At 32.7% G+C, this 5,000-nt stretch overlaps 1 protein-coding gene across 1 annotated transcript in view; it reads left to right on the forward strand.

Moving 5' to 3' along the window:
- LOC137655029 (serine-rich adhesin for platelets-like) overlaps positions 1 to 5,000 on the forward strand; it is a 149,369-nt gene that overhangs the window by 23,216 nt on the left and 121,153 nt on the right. The window lies entirely within an intron of this gene.

The raw sequence follows: 5,000 nt of genomic DNA on the forward strand, positions 1-5,000 counted from the left end.
GCAAGGTAGTTAATTTCCAACATGTCTTTCTCTTCATCTAACTCTTTTGAGACCTTCCTCGCTCCTCTTTCTCAAAATTGTACTCTTCTTTTTGTTGTTGTTTATTTTTTTTCACAAGACAGAACCGCCTCCAAATACTCTATTCCTTACTTTCACTTCTGCTAACCTTACTACCAATCTTGTTTATCTCCGTCCATTCTTCTGACGCCACATAAATTGCACAAGTAGTACAATTCACCAGTATCAGAAATATTTCTTTCGTTCGCATTCAGTAACTTAACTTCCATAAAGTAGAGTTGGTTCATTCCTCCATACTTACCCATGATAGTTTCCGCGGACGAAATGTTCGGAGAAATATAAGGGTCTTTTCTTATATCTTCAGTGAATGTAGTGCATATTATGGGTTTTCCTCATAAAAACCATGTCTTTTAAGAATTGTACTTCCAAGAGTTTTTTTTTTAATGAAACTAAGGAATGTTTCTTCTAATATTGTACTTGAGAGAGAGAGAGAGAGAGAGAGAGAGAGAGAGAGAGAGAGAGAGAGAGAGAGAGAGATGACTTCAAATGTTAATCTATATTGGTTTCCTTTATGGGAATCTCCTGTTTTTTAAGGTATTTTCTGAGAACGCTGCCGGTATCCGATGATTTTATGAATTTCCAAATAATCTACAAATATTCTGAAAATTCTTAGTTGTTCTTGTTGACAATTTATTGGCTACAAAGTGTTTGATACTTTGCACAAATCATAGATTTTGGACTGTGGTGTAGGCCTGTATATATATATATATATATATATATATATATATATATATATATATATATATATTTATATATATATATATGTGTGTGTGTATGTGCGCATGTGCGCGTGCGTGTGTGTTTGCATGTATAATTTCCCATCGTTTATCTGCTTAAAACAATAAAACAACAGCATGTCACCGCTCCTTTAGATTAGTATTTGAAATCATAATCGTAAATTACTATGCTACAAAATACAGAGATGAAAATAGATTACATTGCTTCTATGTAGTCTTCGATATTTTGTTACGTATAAATGCATCAGTGATTAGTTATTAGATAATGTTATCTTAAATTTTATCATAACTACTCCATAAAATATTGATAGATTGAATTTTTAAAAAATAATTCAAATTTATTTTACTCGTTTTGTTAAATTGTCTTCTTAAATATATTTACATACGAATAAGCAACTTAACAGTGTTCATTATAAAAAGTCCGCCTTAAGTTCATTGCTGATACCATCTGAAAGGTAATTATTGAGATAGTGAAAAATGGTTGTACGGAACCTTTGCCAAGTGTGTGTTATCACGAGTTGCGTGCCATCACAAGATTCATAGCCTCTAAAGTCATATTCGTCTTAACAATATGAAAATGTTCCCTCAAGCTATTGTTAAGATGTGTTCATTCAGTGTATATCTACCTATCTATATATCTTTTATCTATCTGTTCACACACGCGCACACACACACACACATATATATATATATATATATATATATATATATATATATATATATATATATATACATATATATATATATACACACACACACACATATATATATATATATATATATATATATATATATACACACACACATATATATATATATATATATATATATATATATATATATATATATATATATACACACAAACACACACACACATATATATATATATATAAACACGACTATATTACAAAAGAGAGTTAATTTCACTCGGTTTTGGTTTGCATGAATTAGCTGTCTTATTTACACAAATTCATCAGTATTAAGAATATTTAACGTTAGGTAACTTTTGAAAAAAATCCAAAAGTGGTTTATGAACAGAATATGTCCTCATTACGAATATTATTGTGGTCATTTTAACTGACTTTTAGCCTGCAAGATATTGCATACATATATACATACATGCATGCATGATCTCCCGCTGAAATATGCGATGTATGTTGTAGTAATCGAGGTGGAGGAAGGGTCAGAAAAATTATACGTTGACCGAAGTTGGTTTTCGTGGACGTATCTTATGGCCATTTAATATATGATTTAGGACTTTAATTGGTAAAAACCATTTCATCACTCGCGTTTCCATGTGATTATTATTATTATTATTATTGTTGTTGTTGTTGTTGTTGTTATTATTTTTATTAGTTATTATTATTATTATTATTATTATTATTATTATTATTATTATCCAAGCTGCAACTCCAAGTGAGAAAAGCTGGATGCCTCAAGCTTGCGGATTCCAACAGGAAGCAGTCCTGTGCGGAAAGGAAATAGAGAAATAACAACGGAACTACAAGTAAGAAATAATAGAAAATAAAATAAAGTAGATTAAGATCTGGAATAACGTTAAATTAGATCAATGATATATAAGCTATGAAACGAGGCTTTTGTCAGCTAGTTCAGTAGAAAAGCCAATGCGATGAAGTTCTGAAGTTCCACAGATTCAACGCCAAGATTAGGAAGATTCTTCTACAATCGGTTCAGAGCTGTAATAAAACATGCACAATACTGTGTAGTAATAAGCCCCACGATGAAGAAGACAAAACTGAGAATTAACAGGATACTTTATACTATGTATTGGATGGTACAGTCAGGGAAGATTTAGATGCAAAGGAAGGTCAGAATTGTGAAAAATCTTATGTAAAATGCGCAAAGAATTCATTAAAAGATGGTGCCAGATATTAATATCAAGATTATGGATAAGAGATTTAATAGACAGCAAGTTTTTGTCATGAGTCTCCACCTAAAGACCAGGCATGAGAACAAAAGTCGAAACAAGGTAGAATGAAAAAATTAACACATCCTCCGGAGAGATTGATCGGCAAAAATCTTTCTCAGTATGCCCATTTTTTTGTGCAACTGAAGAAGAAACAGACTGCATATGTTTCTCACAAGTATATTTGTTATCAAGAATTACACCAAGAATTTCAAATGAGTTTTATAGATTTAAGGAGACATTGTCAATGCAAATATATGGATGTCGAGTCACTGTCCTTAACCTAAATTTACTTACATTCATACTTGAGTTTTGTTAAGATGCACTAATTTTTACTATATCTCTATTGGGGGTTCATCAACCATAGGTCTATATTTGGGAGATGGAATTAAAGAGAAAAGCATCACCTGCTTTTACAACTATCTTGTTTTTTAGGTCAAACTACATATCAAATCGCATATAATATGAAAACGCCAGGTATTATATTCTTAATCACTGTGATTCCCATCAACAACTACTCTGAGATCTGTTACAAAAAGATTCAATAATGATGCTAAGAAAAACTCACATACTCCCGTCTGCTTAAGCTTGAAATCTAGGACGGGATTAACAAGGCTAATTACAAGACTAAAATAAGACCCATCATTGGAAATTGTAACATGCTTAAGGCCTTTGCGATAGCCAATCTGCAAACTAGGGAACAGGTGATTATCCGCAGAATACCTATTTAGACTTCTGAATAGGTATGCTGAAGGTAATCATCTGACGTTTTACCAAATGAGGTTCAAAACTATATAATATGGGACCTATGGAAATTGGGCGGTAATCAACAGGACTATAGCTACTAGGTGCAAAAATAATCTCTGGTAGCTAGATAGCGAAAAATAACAATTTAGGAGCGAAGGTCCGTTGTCTATGTAGAAAACAAAGGAAAAAAATCATTTGGGTCTACACCTCTAACAGCATCAACTCGTGTTTTAATTTCACGGGACTTGGAAACTAAACTGCTGACTTTAGCTTCAGTAAAATGGAATGAGGAAGATTGAGTAGCATTACCCTGCTTATTGCCAAACACATAAGCCGATTTTTTTCCTACCTCTTCTGAGTCAAGTCTTAACTACACAAACTGGTAGATTTTGCTTGTGTTACTGTATTGGATTTAATGAGGGTAATATTCGAGTCAGAATGAAAGAACCAATAATTCTGATTTGTTAACCACTGTCTTTTGGCTTATTAAAAAATGAATAAAGTAGTTGGCTATATGATTTTGTTTTTCGTATAAATTACGAGCGATTCGTAATATATGAGATTGGAACTGGTGTTTTCGTAATCTGATATATCAACCAATTGCCTTTCTATGAATATTGTATATGATTTATATTATTCAACCGGTTTATTGATTATGCATCTACATGAACATCGACTGCATAGCTTTAATAGATTGAAATACAAAGGCGATGGGTCATACCAGATCAACGGTATAGCTTTGTGATTATCGAAGGGTAGGCTATGACTCTCTCTCTCTCTCTCTCTCTCTCTCTCTCTCTCTCTCTCTCTCTCTCTCTCTCTCTCTCTCTCTCTCTCTCTCTCGTATTTACTAATCTTGATTAAAGTTGATTCAATCTAAATTTGTCTAATTTCTCGAGTGCCATCCTGATTTAACCTGATTGTTTCTTTGCTAATCCTTGAGTTCATTAGTATAATGAACTGTTGCTGGGACGCTATTAGATCATTACTAATTAGTCCCTGATATAAATGAGGCTAACCATAATTGGGCTAATTAAGCAGTTGACCCAGTTCATGAGGTCATTCTCGAGTAACGACTTTTATTTTTCATAAATAAACATACTTTTACTCAAAAGCACTGAATGTGCGAGAATCACTATTTGTTTTAAAGCTTTTTTTGGATGAGGAATTAAATAGCTTTTTACCTGACAATGGAGCAATGTGATTGTCAGTATGCAATAAGAATCACTTTGCTACTCCTCTCTCTCTCTCTCTCTCTCTCTCTCTCTCTCTCTCTCTCTCTCTCTCTCTCTCTCTCAGATTAAACTACTACTATAATTCACCTGTTTATACTGTATATGCCATGACGCTGATAATGCTTACTGTCTTTTTATCATTTTTATTAGACGCAAGACCTTTAATTCCTCAATGCAATCGTTCGTTCTACTTAACTGTCCTGGCATCCACTTCGAGTTACTTGCTGAATGAATATCCTTAGGTAACTGCTGTCTTAATTCTCATGTACGAATATA

This window comes from Palaemon carinicauda, chromosome 1 (genome assembly GCF_036898095.1).
Source record: "Palaemon carinicauda isolate YSFRI2023 chromosome 1, ASM3689809v2, whole genome shotgun sequence".
Classification (NCBI taxonomy): Eukaryota; Metazoa; Arthropoda; class Malacostraca; order Decapoda; family Palaemonidae; genus Palaemon; species Palaemon carinicauda.